We start from the raw sequence: 16,981 nt of genomic DNA on the forward strand, positions 1-16,981 counted from the left end.
GTTCTAGTTTAATGCAACCTCAGTAGAAAAAGCCTGTTTGCATTCATCCTAACTATATCCTTCAAATCCCTCATAATTTTGTATACCTCTATAAAATCTCTCCTCATTCTTCTGTGCTCCAGTGCAAAAAGCCATAACCTATTCAACTTTCCCTATAAATCAGGTCCTCATGTCCGGACAACATCCACATACCACTTAGTGTTCAGCCAAAAAGTTCTATTTTAGTCTCATCCAACCACAAGGACTTCTTCCCCATGTTAACAGTATCTTCTGAGTGATGCTTTGCAAAGTTTTTATGGGCAAGGACATGCTTACTTTTAGCAGTATGTGTGGTGTAGTGTAAATCTAACACTGCACATCAGCCAGGTAACACCATCCCTACTGTGAAGTATGGTGGAGGTAGCATCATGCTATGAGGATGCTATTCAGCAGCAGGGACTAGAAATCTGGTCATGATGGATGGGAAGATGAATGCTGCTAAATGCAGAGAGATCCTGGATAAAAACCTGCTAGCCTCTGCCAGAAAGCTCAGGAGGAAGTTTGTCTTTCAGCAGGACAACCACCCAAAGCACTCTGCCAGAGCAACCATGGAGTGGCTTCAAATGAAGAAAGTTGATGTCCTTGAGTGGCCCTGTCAGAGTCCTGACCTTAACCTAATTGAACATCTCTGGCAAGACCTCAAGATTGCTGTCCACCACAGCTCCCCAACAATACTGGCACAGCTTTAGCAATTTTGCAAGGAAGAATGGGCAAATCTTGCTCCATCGCATTGAGAAAAGGTAATAGAGACTTATCCAAAAAGATTACTGGCTGTAATAGCTGCAAGAGTTGATTCAACTAAGTTCAGATGAATACTTTGAACTGCTGACATTTCAGTTTTTGATTCTTTTAGTTTTTCAGGCCTAATAATTTCCCTGGTTTTTTTTAGGCTTTATTATGGAAAAAGGAGCATGTAATTCACAAATTTTCTTGTTCATTAGGATGTTGCTCATTTCTGTAAATGCCGCTCTTGCCATTGCTATTCTTGCTTTTATGTCTGATTCGCATTTGCCATCAAATGTTACCCATGATCCAAGGTACTTGAAGTCGTGAACTTGTTTCAGGATTTCATTTCCCAATACGATCCGACAGTTTGGGATATCAGGTTTCTTTGATACCACCATTACTTCAGTTTTCTTTTTGTTTAAGGTTAGGTCAAGTCTTTTGTTCTCTGTGTTGATGGTAGATTCTAGTTTCTGTAAATTCTGTAAATTTACTTCGAACTCTCAGCTGCTACATTCTTCCTATATTGATGTATGGCTGTGAGTCATGGACCATCACAAATGCAATGGGAAAAAGAATCAATGCAGCAGAGATGTGGCTCCTCAGAAGAATGCTATGCATATCAAATATGGACAGGATAACCAACGAAGAAGTTCTACAGAGAACGAAAACGAAATGTACATTACTTAAAAAAAATCAGAAAACAGCAATCAAAATTCTTTGGACACATCATGCGAAGAGAGACATTAGAACATTCAGTTACAGCTGGAAAGCTGGAAGGAAAAAGAGGCAGAAGCAGACAGAGAATGAAAATGATAGGTGGAATAACATCATGGTTAGAAACAGGGGAGGCAACAACTACAATTCAGAGAGTCAGGGACCGTGATGGATGGAGAGACATGATCGCGCACACCGAACGGCAAGGCACCTGAATGATGAATTCACAAATAAAAATTCTCAGTTAAATTGATCAAAATCCCTGGTTGTAATACTCATTTATGTGAACAAAGGGTTTGGGCCTGAATACTTTCTCAAGGCACTGTAAGGCAATCCCAATCAAGTGCAAGTTCATCCTGGCACTAGTAAAACTAGGGAAACTGAGATTTCTGCTGCACATTCCAGCCATTTTGGGTGGCCACGTAGACCCAAGACAGTGTGGGGTCTTTTCTGGAATCCACTTGGATCATCTCTGCTATAATAGGAAGATGTTCAATTTGCATTAGGGAGAATACATCAAGGAGGCATGTCCTCTTTTGTAAATTTTTCAAGTATTTCCTTTTCCAAGGGTAAATGGGACAATCCATTAGCTTTTCCATGATTAGTTGTCCTCTTGGATTTGATCTTGTAACTGTGTCCTCCAAGAAACAGAGGCCATCTCTGTATTCGTGCTACTGCTGTCAGTAGAACACCCTTCTGTGGATTGAAAATGGACACTTGTGGTTGACGATCAGTAATGAGGGTAAACTCTCTCCTATGCAGGTACTCATTGAAACGTTTTACTCTCCAAACCAGACCCAAGGCCTCTCTGTCAATCTCTGCATATTTTTCCCTGCAGCAGTAAGGGTTATGAGGGGAGGCATTCCTTCCATCCATACCATAATGTGAGGTGTCACAGGCAAGCTTCACTGGATGATGTGGGTCATAGTGTGTGAGTACAGTGTCTGACATCACCCCAATTCCTTTACCTTTTTGAAAGCCACCTCACAATGCTTTATCCATTGTCATTTCTTCCCTTTCTGTAGTAATAAGTTCTAGGGGTGGAGCGCAGTAGCCAGGTTTGGTAGGGACCTATTAGAGTAATTGTCGAATCCTAAAAAGCGCCGCAGAAGTGACATGTCCTTTGGCCTTTGGGTATCCACCCACTGCTTGAATTTTCTCTGCACACTTGTGTAAAACGTGTATATCACTTGTGTATCAACAGTGTGACCGCTGTAAGTGATGCATGGTTTAAAGAATTTTCAATTGTTGGGTTGCACACTGAGACCATAATCTTCTAATCTTTTTAGTATTATCTTGAAATTTTGGAGATATTCTTTGTTATCCTCACTGGTAACAATGATGTCATCTAGGAAGTGTTTTCCCACAGAAAGGTCTGGGCAGAGGGTATTGATCTACTTTCAGTACTGGTTTGATAATGACCTTAAAATCACCACAGATCCTGAGCGACCCATTCTTATTGGTTACTGGGACCACTTGTGCAGCCAATGGGCTTCACTCAACATTGGAAAGAATTCCTTCAGCCTCCATGCGGTCTAGCTCTTGGGCTAGTTTATCACAGATGGTATAAGGAACCAAATGGGCTTTGTAAAACTTGGGTGTGGCATTTTCATGTAACAATATTTTACCCTTGAGTTTGAGTTTGAGTTTTCTAATGCCATCCTTGAACATTGCTGTGACATCATCCAGTAACTTTCTTAATTCATCTTCAGTTGACACTATTGCGGGGATGTGGTATGCAAATGGTGGATGGAGCTCCAGTCAATTTGTAGTTGTCTCAACCATTCCCTCCCTCACAATGCTGTCTCTTAAACCTGCGTTGGTCTGGTATGTGTGAGGCCCTGCCACCATCCTAACACAATTTTTTTGGCCAGGCCAGTTTCTATTTAGACTTTGCAATTTTGTTCATTCACACTGTCATTCCTGACTGCAATTCAGTTCTGCTGTTTCCATTAATACAACAATTTCAATTGCTCTGTTAAATGTGAGTTGTGCTTCTGTTATCAGGATCAGAATCAGGTCTATTATCACCAGCGTTTGTAATGAAACTTGTTAACTTAGCAGCAGCAATACAATGCAATACATGATAAATAGAAAGAAAAAATCAAGTAAGTCAATTACAGTAAATATATGTATATTAAATAGTTAGATAAAATGATACAAAACAAATAATATACATAAAAAGTGAGGTAGTGTTCATGGGTTCAATATCCATTTAGTAATCAGATGGCAGATAGGAAGTTGTTCTTGAATTGCTGAGTGTATGCCTTTAGGCTTCTAGGCCCCCTTTCTGAGGTACCACTCCTTGAAGGTGTCTTGAGGACTACAGAGGCTAGTACCCAAGATGGAGCTGACTAATTTTACAACTTTCTGTAGCTTCTTTTGGTCCTGTGTATTAGCAACCCCCAAATCAGACAGTGATACAGCCTGTCAGAATGCTCTTCACAGTATACTTATAGAAGTTTTTGAGTGTTTTAGGTGACACCCTAAATTTCTCAAACTCGTAATGAAATATAGCCTTCTTTTTAGCTGCATCCATATGTTTGGACCCGCTTAGATTCTCAGAGATCTTGACACCTAGGAACTTGAAGTTGCTCACTCTCTCCACTTCTGATTCCTCTATGAGGATTAGTTTGTGTTCCCTCTTCTTACTCTTCCTGAAGTCCACAATAAGCTCTTTCATCTTTCTGACATTGAGTGCAAGGTTGTTGCTGTGATACCATTTAACTAGCTGGCATATCTCGCTCCTGTACGCCCTCTCATCTCCATCTGAGATTCCACCAACAATGGTTGTATCATCAGCAAATTTATCGATGGCATTTGAGCTATACCTAGTCACACAGTCATTGGTATAGAGGGAATAAGCACACACCCCTGAGTTGTGTGAGTGTTAATCATCAGTGAGGAGGAGATAATATCACCAATCCACACAGATTATGCTCTTCCAGTTAGTAAGTCAAGGATCCAATTATACAGAGGCGTACAGAGGCTCAGGTTCTGTAACTTATTGATCAGGACTGTTGAAATGATGGTGTTAAAACCCTGAGCTATAGCCAATGAACAGCATCCTAACATAGGTTTTAGGAGCCACTTTTGAATGCTTGTAAGATCCCACAAAGTAAATGATCTCTCAGTGCATGATTAAGCCCATCATTGAAATGACAGTGCTCAGACAACTTCTTCAATTCAGCTTTCTACGCTGAAATGGACTGTCCTTCCTTTTGATTCCACTTATGAAACCTAAGCACTTATGAATTATGCAATCAACAATGATTTGGGTTCTAAATGTTCCTGTATTACTTTTATAATGTCAGTAACACTCACTTCAGCTGGTTTGGTTGGAGCAGTTAACCTTCTAAGCAAACTATGCTCTTTTACCTACTGCAGTCAGCAAGACTGGGACTTGTTTATTATTGGCTATTTCATTTGCTTCAAAATAATTCTCAATTTGCTCAGTACACATCAACCAGTTATCTGTAGCACAATCAAACACATCTAGCTTTCTGATGTAGCCAGCCATTTCTTCTCTCTTTTTTATTTATGATTATTATCACCCAGCACTCATTATTTATGAACTTGTGAAGTTTATCTGTTTTATGCCTTATTATAACTAGAACATCTCTTTCCTCTTACAAAGAAAAAAATGTGCTGTGTTTTTTTAAATTCAACCATTTCTCTCCTCTTGTGAAGAAAGCATGCTGCGCTTCAACATGTAGGTAGTCATCTTGGGTTTGTCTTAAAACTTCCTCATCACCACTGTTATGGTTTGTAACTCCAAAACATAAATCTAATGGAAAGAAATACACGGAGTTGGGGATAACCCATGTATGTTTTATTTTTTACTTTAGCAGGGTGCACATATATGATGTGATGATGTATTGACTTATGCCATTCATGTACTTTTTACATACGATCCATAATGGATTAAAAAAATTGCTTAACCAAACAATATATATACATTATCACTCAAATATTACTGAAATATTAAATACAAAACAATACCAACTCCTATACTCAGTGGTTGGACTTAAGAAGGCCAATGTTCCAAAAGATCCCTTATCAGTTGTCTACCAGTGATGTCTCTTTCTAGGAATTACAGAGCTATAAATAGAAATCATTCCTATAGGGGCTTTGCTTCATCCCCCGTGTAGGTTAGGAGTCAAAGTCAGAATCAAAGTAAATTTATTATCAAGGTATGTATATGTCACCATATACTCCCTTGAGATTCATTTCTCACAGGAAAATAAGAAATACAAAATTTATGGAAAACTATGCATAAATAAAGACAAACAACTAATGTGAAAATATAAGCTAATAAATAATACTGAAGGCATGAGTTGTAAAGCCCTTGAAAATGAATCTGTAGGGTGTGGAAGCAGTTCAGGGTTGAGGTGAGTGAAGTTATCCATACCAATTCAAGAGACTGATGGTTGTAGGGTAATAACTGCTGCTGAAACGAGTGATGTAGGAACATGACCAGTTTATTGCACTACTTGGCCATACTAAGATTTATTAACAATGGGTTAAAGTGTCTTGCTGCTGCTGTGTTCCCAGCCCATATTGTAGTACAGGAAGGAGTCAGATATGCAATTCCACCGTGTTTTAAGTTTGTGGAGCTTAACTAGATCAGCAAGTGGAAAAGGGTCTCTTCAGATGAATTTTGAACATGGGTTATTGAGATTTTGAACATGTTCTCCTGTGTTGAATCAAATGACTGGATGTGGCCGAGAGTCCTTCATGGTCAGTATAGTCAGCAACAAATTATCACCAGTAAAATACTTCTCGTTATCATGTTGATAAAAACACAACAGCTAATTAGCTCATATCAAGCATCAGTAAGGTAATCCTCACCTTTCAATAAGGGGTGGCATGGGTGTCAGCATAACACTTTACGATGCCAGTGATCAAGGTTCAGATCCCGCTATTGTCTGTAAGGAGTTTGTACGTTCTTCACGTGACCATGTGGGCTTCCATCGGTTGCTCTGGTTTCCTCCCACATTCTAAAGGTGTGTGGATAAGTGAACGGGGGAGTGCTATGTTGGAACCGGCAGTACGGCGTCACTTGTGGGCTGACCCCAGCACATCTCAGACTGCGTTGATCGCTGACGCAAACAACGTATTTCATTCACCGCATGTTTCAATGTACGTGTGGCAGATGAAGATCATCTTTAATCTTCAGTGCAAGTATTGTAGCTGAATGTCATTTGTATCCAGAGAGGCAGATGAGGGCTTTGATATAATGTCTGAATGAAAAGGGAGTTCCTTTGATTTTGCAGAATGCCTTTGCAGTACTGTGCCAAGCTTGGGTTAGGGGCTCAAGTACCTGGAATCTGAAATCAAAACTTTCTGACTCTGGTGCAAGAGAACAGCCCTCATAAATCATGTGATCTCATAAAACCCTGCAGTCGTTTTGCATCAAGGATAATAGCTCATTGGAAACCAGCTGCACTCTGGAAACTTCCCACGTTTTTTTTTCTTTAAACTGAATACAACATAATATTAGCATTTCATAAACCTTTTGTGGAAATGTAACGTGGATTCAATTTCAGGCTCTGTATGGCCCTAATAAATTCACAGATGCAATCAACAGAGAAAGACTCCAGTTCTTGCATCCATTAAATTGTGATGTTGCTCGGCACACCTACCTTACAGGTGAACTTGAAGTTTTCATACTGATTAAAGTTCAATGGAGGTTTACGTGAAGAATAGATGACAGGAGCTGAAAGTGACAGGATAAAGGAGGGCATATGCATTGTAGACTGCTGGAGAGTTAATAAGAATTGGCTGTCCCTGTCGAGGGATTTATAATTGGAAATTTAAAAATAGGGAATTAAGCAGTGAAATTTTGGGGTTGAATTTTGAGCTCCTTAATTGCTATGCTGTGAGATTCTTTAATCCCAGTAGTTCTACTATTGCTATACTTAGATTTGAGAAAAAAGTTGTGGAGTAGAATGTTTGCAAAAATACAGTGCCTTTCACAACCTCGGGGTGTCTCCAAGAGTTTTCCAGCCAGTGTTGCTCTATGGAAGTCCTGTAGCTATAAATGTGCAAATTATTCATCTGTTATGGTGGATAATAGTTAAGAGAAGTTTGGATAAGTACATGGATAATAGGGATATGGAGCTCTGTGCTCCAGGCACTGGACATTGGGACTAAGCAAAATAATACACTCAGTGGCCACTTTATTAGGTACACCTGTACGCCTCGTTATTGCAAATGTCTTATCAGCCACAACTCAATGCATAAAAGCATGCAGGTGTGGTCAAGAGCTCAGTTGTTGTTCAGAGCAATTATCCAAATAGTGAAGAAAAGTGATCTAAGTAACTTTGACTGTGGATGGTTGCTGGTGCCAGACAGGGTGGTTTGAGTATCTCAGAGACTACTGATCTCCTGGGATTTTCACACAGAGCGGTCTTCAGAGTTTACAGAGGAAAACAAGATAAAACATTCAGTGACCTGGGGTTCTGTGGGTGAAAGCATATTGTTAATGAGAGTGGTCAGAGGAGAATGGTCAGACTGGTTAAAGTTGACAGGAAGGCGACAATAACTCAAATAACTGGACATTACAAGAGCGGGTGTGCAGAAGAGCATCTCTGAATGCACATCACATCGAACCTTGAAGTGGATGAGCTACAGCAGCAGATGACCACAAGCATACTCTGTAGGCACTTTATTAGGTATAGTAGCTGACTAATAAAGTGATCAGTGAGTGTAGTTCAGCATAGTCTAGATGGGCCATGGGTCCTGTTGCAATGTTTCCATGACTGTATGACTGCATGCAATTAGGAGAAGGAAAGGGACCTGCTGGTCTATCAGCCCTACCTACCAGAACTTGCCAGTGCATTGTACTGTTGTGACCATCAGCTAGAGATTTGAACTGTTAGTTCAGTGACATGAGTTCAGCAACTGTGGATTTACTTGAAGCAATTAAAGAAATTTGGATTTTTTTTTAATAACAAATTTTATTGGCAAAAGTATCCAGTGGTTGGAGGCTTGAACGTGTGTGTGAATGGGTGGGTGGAAGAGGAGAAGGAGGCTTATTGCGCTGTTCTGCTGAACATTGTAAGAATTCTATGTTGATGCCAGAGTGTGTGGCAACACTTGCTGGCTGCCCCAGTACATCCTTCAGTTGCGTTGGGTGTTAATGCAAACAACACATTTCACTGTATGTTTTGATGCAAATGTGACAAATATATGAATGTGTCCGCAGACCCACCAATGCAGCATGGCCCACACTAATTTCCATACCTAAATGCCCCTTGTGCTGGTGGTGGAGGTGGAGTGTTGAATGTTTCTCTCATATTGCTGTTGTGTGTGGAGTATCAGATCTGATCTAGAATGCCAATGTATTTCTGTCAGGCTATCATGTGATTTGAAGAAGAATCTGCAGGTAGAGAGTGTAGGAAAATCCCAGAGTGAAGAAAAGAGCCCAGAAAATTCCTACTAAAGTGATAGTAACAATACGTGATTCCCTTTCTGCTTAGCCCAGGTTTGTTACCAGGTTAAAGTTTATTTATCATGTGTACACTGGAACATGCAGTGAAATTTGCCATTTGTATTAACAATCAACATACCTGAAGTTGTGCTGGGGGCAGCCGACAAGGGTTGCCACGCATTCTGGCGCCAACATAGCATTCCCACAACACTCAGCAGAACGACACAGAGTACGACAAAACAGAACACAAGTAACAAAACAACAACGGCAAAACAAAACCCATTCTTCCCTCCCCCCCCACACACCTACACAGTCCTCTAACCCCAAAACAGGTTGTCTTCTTCAGCCTCTGGCCTACAGGCCCTTTCTAAAGGTATACAGAAAGTTGGTAGCTGCCACTAGTGTATTCTTGAGTCTCTCTAACATAAAGGAAAGGGTTTCCTACCCAGCCTATGCCTTCTCTTGCAGTGCTTAAACATTCAAGCTTCATCCCACCCTTCCACAAACTATTTCACAGACACTGGCTTATTGTACAACTAAATTACCTCACTTCAGAATGCCTCACTGTTTTACTCAGCATCTTCATTCCACTATCAGCAACAGTTTGGGCTCATCCCCTTCTTGGGGGCAATTAAGGAAGGATAATTAATAGGTCCATGTTACATTCAGTAGAATGAAGGGCTTAACATACGCTTCCTGTTTATTTAAGCTCCTAAAGTTCATAAATGTTCACTTTTTTTTTCAACATTTTGTCATATGCAAATGATATCCACAGAATATTTTGCGCAGTTGGCAACAGCATGATTGACGTCAATCTTGACAAGATTTCACTGTAACGTTGTCATGTCGATTCGGAAAAATTCCAGGTCTTTATTCATATGCAGCCCAATCTTTCAAAACCTTGCTGAAATAAATAGACCCTGTGATATGTGAACTGAGGAAATGAGAGCATGCTGGATTTATAAATTCAACCCCTGTTTTTTTTTTTTTTAAGTGTGCTGAGCACAAATCAGAATCAGCTCTTGGCATGGTTGCATAACGGTTAGTGTAAGACCATTGCAGTGCCAGAGATTACCAACTGCGACTCAATCCCTGCTGCTACCCCTAAGGAGTTTATACATTCTCCCTGCAACCGTGCGGGTTTCCTTGAGGTGCTCCGGATTCCTCCCGCATGCCGACAATGTACGGTTAGGGGTAGCGAGTTGTGGAATGCTACATTGGCGTTGGAAGTACTGTGACATTCGCAGGCCACCCAGCACAATCCTCGCGGATTTGATTTGACGCAAATGACACGTTTTGCTGTATTTTTCACAGTTTTGGCGCTCATGTGACAAATAAAGCTAATCTTTAATTCCTTCATTTATTACTGACATGTCACAAAATTTATTTTTAAGACATAAAAAATTAATATAAATGACAATAAAGAATAATATTCATAAATGGTGTAAATGAGGAATGGTGAGGTTGAGTTCATGGGTTCATAAATCTGATGGCAATGGAATCAGAATAATGCTTATTATCACTGACATACCAAATGCCGTGAAATTTGTGATTTTGTGGCAGCACAATACATAAAATATACTATAAAGTACAATAAGAAATATGTATAAGTAAGTAAGTACTGCAAAAAGGGAGCAAAAATAGTGAGGAAGTGCTCATGGGTTGGTTCATTGCCCATTCAGAAATCTGATGACGGAGTGGAAGAAGCTGTTCCTAAAACATTGAGTACTACATTACATGTTAAATTCTGTTTCTTAAGCTCGGTTTGGGGTTCAGTGTGCACATGCCACCAAGCTGCACGTTGGCTGCGTTGAACAAAGATCGAACCTCTATCTTGTTGACTCTTGTATCAAAGTGGAATTGGTCATTGCGTGAGAAGCAGCAGTGGGGTTTGGATTGCCAGAAGCACGCATGTTGTCCTTGAAACGGCTGTAATGTTTTAGGCATGTTTTACGTTTACTAATTCCTCCAGCATAACGATTTTTGCAAGTGATGTGTGAACGCTTAAAGGGCTGATCTCTTTTTTCTCCACATTGTGATTACTGCCTCAGGTGAAGGATGGATTTCTTTTGCTGCCAAGTAGAGGAAATCTACAATGCCTTGTAAAATAATTCAGGCCCCAACCCTTTGTTCACATAAATGAGTATTAGAACCAGCGATTTTGATCAAATTAACTTAGAATTTTTATTTGTGAATGCTGCTTTTCACAGTAGAGCCCGAAAAACAGGGGAAATTGCCAAGCATGAAAAACATTAATATTCAAAAACTGAAATGTCAGCAGTTCAAAAGAATTCATTCCCCTTTGCTCAGTGCTTAGTTGAACCGCCTTTTGCAACTATTGCAGCCAGTAGTCTTTTTGGATAAGTGTCTGTTAGCTTTCCACAATGAGATGGAGCAAGGTTTGCCCATTCCTCCTGACAAAATTATTCAAGCTGTATCAGGTTAGTTGGGGAGCGGCAGTGGACAGCAATCTTAAGGTCTTGCCAGAGATGTTCGGTTAAGGTCAAGATTCGGACTGAGTCACTCAAGGACAGCAATTTTCTTCATTTGAAACCACTCCATAGTTGCTCTGGCAATGTGTTTTGGGTCGGTGTCCTGCTGAAAGATGAACTTCCTCCCCAGTTTAAGCTTTCTGGCAGAGACCAGCAGGTTTTCAACCAGGATCTATTTGTGTTTAGTAGCATTCATCTTCCCATCAATTCTGAACAGATTTCCAGTCCCTGCTGCTGAAAAGCATCCCCATAGCATGATGCTACCTCCACCATACTTTACAGCAGGGATGATGTTACCTGGCTGATGCACAGAATTAGATTTACACCACACATACTGCTTAGGGTTGAGGCCATAAAGTTCCACTTTGGTCTTTTTTGACCACAAGACCTTGTTCCACTTCATTACAGTACCTTTGAAGTGATGCTTTGCAAAGTCTTTTTGGGCAAGGATATGCTTTTTTATAGCCAGGGCTTCTTCCTTGCCACTCTTCCATAAACACCTTTTTTACAAGTCCTTAGGGCCATGAAATTCATCTCTAGTTGCAGGCACTGACTTCTGCAGCCCACTCAGAGTGACTGTTGGTATCTCAGCCTCTCTTACATATGTCATTCCTCTCTGGTGATGAAGTTTAGAGGGACAGCCAGCCTCATCAGTGTAGCTGTGCTTTCACATTTTTTTCACTTTTCACATTGGACTGCACTGAGCTCTAAGTGATGTTAAGTGCCTTTGAGATGATCTTGTACCCTTCCTCAGATTTGTGCTTCTCTGTTATCATTTCCCTGACTTGTCCTGAATGCTATTTTGTCTTCATTTTTAAAGGTTTAGAGGTTCATTTATTATCACAGCATGTTTCCATACAGAGCTCTGAGATTTGTCTTCTCCAGGTAGCCATGAAACAAAGAAAGAACATGAAAGTCGTTCCGAGGGAAACATCAAACCCACCCCACCTCCGTACAAAAATAAATTGGCATCCCGATCATCAACCCCCAAATCCCCCTCCCCCCGCACAATACAGAACAAGAACATCAACACCCAAACAACCCCTCCCCCACACAAATAACTAACAGAATACAACAGAGAATCAACTCCCAACCTCCCTCATTGCCCAACAAAACAGAAAAGGAACAGGTGATTTAAAACAAAAACACAATATAAAAACCATAAGTCTGAAGAAGACCACAGTTCTCAATCCACAAATACAGAACCATGATACCATCCTCTGATATTGCCAACATTCATCGAAAAAGAGGGACACCACATGTGGCAGAGAGGCCTACCCGCTTGCCACAGCGAGCCACGCAATGACAGGTCACTCACAGAATCCTTCTCGGCAGTGATCAAGAGGAAGGCAGTCGGGGATGAACTCTCGCTTGTCATCTGCACTTGCCTCTATGTTTCAATCTTCCTCGAAGTTTTAATCGGCGATTAATGGAACCTTTAACCAGTGAAATGGAGTCAAATATTGGCTTGCACCCCATCTCGAAGTTTCTTCACTTCAAGGCCATCTGAGGTTGTGCTCATTTACCAGAACCTGCTCGGAGAAAGCAAAGTGCCGGATCACTCAAAAAGATCTCCAAACTGTAAATTACGGATTCTATCACATTTAAGGTGAAAAGCAGGCATAAGAGGTAAAAAAGACATGTTGGTGAGCTATCTGGAAGACGTCAACCAAGGGAGCATCGTACGCTGGCACCATCTTGACCGGATGTTTGACTTGGTCTGTGAAAATCTACAATACTGTTGGAACTTACAGAGATAGGATGTATTTATTCAAGTAATCCTCCAGTTTTCTTCATGAAACACATTGGGAGATTTGCTAAGGTAATATCTTGCACCTGTGAAAATTTAGCCGATGAATACTTTTTCAGCCTCACAAATTTGGTTTTTAATTTTTAGTAATTTGTTGAAAGGTTTTGGAATTTGACGTGATGCACAATGTTTTGTAGATTAGCTCAAAAATCCTACTGCAATATAGTTCAATAGTTCCATTTACTATCAGAAAATGGATACAATATACAACCTGAAATTCTTGTTCCTCACAGACATCCATGAAAACAGAAGAGTGCCCCATAGAATGAATTACAGTAAAAACATTAGATCCCCGAAGCCCGCTTCTCCACTCATGCAGAAGCAGCAGCATAGCGACAACCATCCCCCTTCCCCACTAACTTCAACAAAAAAGCATCAACACTCTTCACCCGCCATGCAAGAAATAGCAAAGCCCCCAAGAAAAAACACGATCTGCAGTACAACAAAAATTAATCATTCGCCTGACAATTCAACATACCACAGAATCTCTCTCCCTAATAAAGGGACAGAGAGGTGTCACCCTTTCACAGAGATTTATGGTGTTAAAATCTGCTCCTTCACTTTTTTTCCCTGAGTTCTCCGACTCGAATTGGCAACAAAATCTCCCCCACCAACTAGAGAGAAAAAGGGAGAGAGCACAATCCAAGTACAGAGCCCCCAGCAGCTGATCCGCTGTTCTGTTTTCTCCCATGATGCTTCAGTTGACGGCACTGATAAAGAATCGGCTCGTCCCCAGGGCCATAAAGCCTTGGAACCCCAAAGGCACGCTCGCCCTCTAGGTCGTGTCGTTGGCATATTGAGAAATGGCTGGATGGTGAACTGTGGGAGCGGGTCCCATCTCACAAAGAACCGGAAGTTTGAGTGTAGCTCGAGGTCAGGGTCTTCATCAGAACCCCATCCACCTTGAAGAGGAAAAAGAGAGACATTAAAGGTAGAAATTAAGCTGATGAGCACAAAGAACTCACTGTCAAGTGCCATTTAGTCCCACCCCTCAGTTTTAAATTTAGAAAATGAGACAGTAAAATATGAAAACTGTTGAGGGGGCTGAATACATTTTTGAGGCACTGTACCTGGAGGAAATATTCACCATTCTGCTTCAGTAGGAAGTTGGCTCTGACATGGCCACATGAATTTATGCAAATATTTCAGAACATCTTGAATGCAACATAACATGGCTGTAACATTGGCACAAGCAAACACTTGGATTGTTCGTTAGAGATAACGATGAAGTTGTTGCTCATTTTCCATATATTTGCTCTTCCATGTCTAGATTGCATCAGAAGCCAACAAAGTTCACATTAAACCTGTATTGGAGTGGAGAGTAGAATTGCTACTTGTAGTTTAATTTTCCTATCCTTCTATTTTTATATAATCACCTACATATGTGTAATTGTTAAATGAATTTTCAAGTAACCACTGTGCAGTTGCTTCTGTATTTTTAAAGGAACCTTGGTTTTCAGTAGCAAGTGTCATGCTACTTGAATCTAGCTATTTTGTAAATTAACTCTCATCACAGGAATTTGTGTTAACTCTATTCTAAGTATGAGATAACTACGGATGCTATTTCTTTTCTCTTTTCTTTTGTTCTCTCACGTCTTTTGTTCATTCTGTGCTACTGTAACACTTAATAAAACAGCTGTAATCAATGAGTATTATACCTCACTCTTGACTTGTGAAAAATCTTTGGATCGCAGAAGTATCATGAACCAACAATGGTGACAATAAACCTGATTCTGATTGGCCTCTTTTTTTTGTTCCAACACAAATGGCATCTTTGTATCTTCCAATGATATTTATACTCAGTGGCCACTTTATTGCCTAAACCTGTACACCTGCTAGTTAATACAAATACCAAATTAGCCAATCATGCGGCAGCAACTCAAGCATAAAAGCATGCAGACATGGTCAAGAGGTTCATTTCTTGGTCAGGTTTGGCATCAGAATGGAGAAGAGATGGATCTATGTGACTTTGACCATTGAATGATTGTTAGTGCCAGACAGGGTGGTTTGAGTATCTCAGAACTGATTTTCACACACAAAGGTCTCTAGAGTTTACAGACAATGGTGTGAACAGCAAATAAACATTTAGTAAGTGGCAGTTCTATAGGCAAAGATATCTTGTAAATGAGCGAGGTCACAAGAGTATAATTAAACTGATTCAAGCTGTTGTCACCACACTATTACAGATTGGGGCGTTCCGGAGTTTAGAGTTCAATTCCAGTGCCATCTCTGTGGAATGCGTGGGTTTTCCCCGGGCATTTCAGTTTCCTCCTATAGTCCCAAGATGTACTAGGTAGGTTAATTGGTCATTGTAAACCATCCCATGATTAGGTTAGGGTTAATTGGGGTGGTGTCAATTGAGAGACCTACTCCACGCTGCATCGCTAAATAAAATAAAAATAACCATCCACGTTACAACACTGGTGCACAGTGCCGCATCTCTGAATGTGCCATGTGTCAAACCTTGAAGTGGATGAGTTATATTAGAAGAAGTCCATGAACATTTACTCAGTGGCCGCTTTTTTAGGTACAGGCCGTATCTAACAAAGTGGCCTCTGAGTGTATTTGCGGCATGTAGGATCGAATGTTGCAAATGGGAAAAGTGAAGATCTTCAAATGTAAAGTTGGATAATTCAGAGAATAAGGCAGCAGTGAATGCACAGCAGAACTTTATCTTCTCCTCTTCTCTTGTTCCACTAGGGCGTGTTGTAACCTTGGCTGGGTGCACCACAGTCTGCAGACAAGACAGCGGGAGAAAGCTCACCACGAGCATCTTTGCAATCCTGTAGGGTAAGATTGCTTATTTATAGAATCAAAGCATTCAACTGGTCTGTGACTAAAATAATAGATTTTATGTTCTGTATGAGATTAAAAATTTGGAATGCATACCTCCTGTGCTTAAAACATACTGTACATACACTGTGTTCCAGTGTCTGCTGCACTATTTAGATGTTGTTTTCGCCTGCACTGATTGTAAAGGCTTGGCAATTTAACAAATAAGGAGATGTAGATTTTGCCTGGGTGTGAAAGTGGAAATCAGGTTATTGTAAATGTTGCCATTTTTATTTCTCATGTGAACATTGCAAGTCTATGCAAAATTAAACTGGCAGAGTGGGAATGTAAAGCAGGTTCCTGATCAAAGAATCAACTTTATTCGCCTTGTACAGTACAGTTAAATGTATTAGGAATTTGCTGTGGTGGTGTTAGTATTACATGCAACAAGAAACAATATTCAACAATTATAAAGAATAAGGAATTACAGGAGAAAATTGAGAGTAATATATAAATTAAAGAAAGCTAATAAAGTTATAGGTTAAAGATGGATCAGGAATAAAATGTTTATAAGTAAATAAATAGCACTCTGCATTTACAATGTAGTTTAAATGTGGTTTAAAGTGTCTACAGTGCATTGCAGTAACAGGAGTAATAGACGGAGAGGGGTGCCACTGTCCCCTCTAAGCTGCACAGGTACGCGGCCACGCAGTAACTGAAATGCTCCTGTGCACATAGCCTTCGTTGCTGTGCAGCTGGAATCCTCTTTTATATAATGTTAATATAATTTTGAAATCTATGTTCATATAATGGTGAAATACACTAACAATGTGTTAATGAATATAAAGCATAATTAGAATTTTGCGGAGATTTTGCGTGGCATCTAAAACTTTGACAAACTTCTATAGGTGTGTAGTGGAGAGTATATTGACTGACTGCATCACAGCCTGGTATAGAAACAACAGTGCTATTGAGCAGAAAATCCTACAAAAA

This window comes from Mobula birostris, chromosome 23 (genome assembly GCF_030028105.1).
Source record: "Mobula birostris isolate sMobBir1 chromosome 23, sMobBir1.hap1, whole genome shotgun sequence".
NCBI lineage: Eukaryota > Metazoa > Chordata > Chondrichthyes > Myliobatiformes > Myliobatidae > Mobula > Mobula birostris.